Below are 934 nucleotides of genomic sequence, written 5' to 3'. Positions count from 1 at the left end.
TCCCTGGGGAGGCTTGTTAAAAGCGCAGATTTCCAACCTCTACCCACAGAGGTTCTGACTGTGATTTTAAGAGGCAGCTCCTGGAACAGAAGACCGTGAGAACAGCCGCGCGCGAGTGTGGAAGGGGCGCTGACGGAGGAATTGCGAGACTTGGCTCTCCGCTTGCTGGCTCTGGGGCGGGCCACCGCCGATGTTCCCTGCGGCTGATTGAGCTCGAACTGTGCCAGCCCCGGAGAGATGGCAGCCTGTCCCGGAGCTGAGGAGCTCACACTCCAGTGAGAACATTGGCAAAGTGATGGGATTGGATTTTTAGACGTTGCTGACTGCAGCCAATGGGCTGGAGCCAGGAAGCGGCGATGTTTCGTTTCTCTGAACAGTGTTTGTTCATTCTCTTAAATGGTGAACCAACACAGGGGGATTTCAATAATCATTTGATTTCTGACATTTTTTGAAAAGTCAGAAGATCTGGTGAACCTGGGTTTGTGTGGCTGCATGACCACCGAGATGGCTGGGCTTGAGCTGGGCCCGTCCCTGCTCTGTTTGCCACATTCCCCACCGGCCCCTGCTGCCTTCCACCCCACCAACTCGTTCCCAGGCTGCCTCGCCCCTGCGGGCATGGGAGCGTGTGGGCCTGGGCTCCGTGGTGCCGAAGGCCCTCTGATCGGGCTCTGAGAGTAGATCGTCCCACATTCGGACATCTCTCTGCTTTCCCTCTGTCCTCCTCCCTGTACTGTCTCTTTGTTCCCTGTCCCTTGGCTGTGCGCTTTTCTCAGAGAGATAGCTGTGGTGATACGAAGCACCCACAGGCTCTGAAGTTAGACAACTGTGGGTTTCAATGCCAACCCCAACATTTCCTTACTGGTTGACGTTGAACAAGTTACGTTACCCCTCTATTAAGTAACCTCAGTTTTCACATCTGTAAAATCGGGGGGAA

The sequence above is a fragment of the Rousettus aegyptiacus genome, unplaced genomic scaffold (genome assembly GCF_014176215.1).
Source record: "Rousettus aegyptiacus isolate mRouAeg1 unplaced genomic scaffold, mRouAeg1.p scaffold_m13_p_5, whole genome shotgun sequence".
Taxonomy (NCBI): Eukaryota; Metazoa; Chordata; class Mammalia; order Chiroptera; family Pteropodidae; genus Rousettus; species Rousettus aegyptiacus.
Note: the sequence above shows the minus strand (reverse complement) of the source record.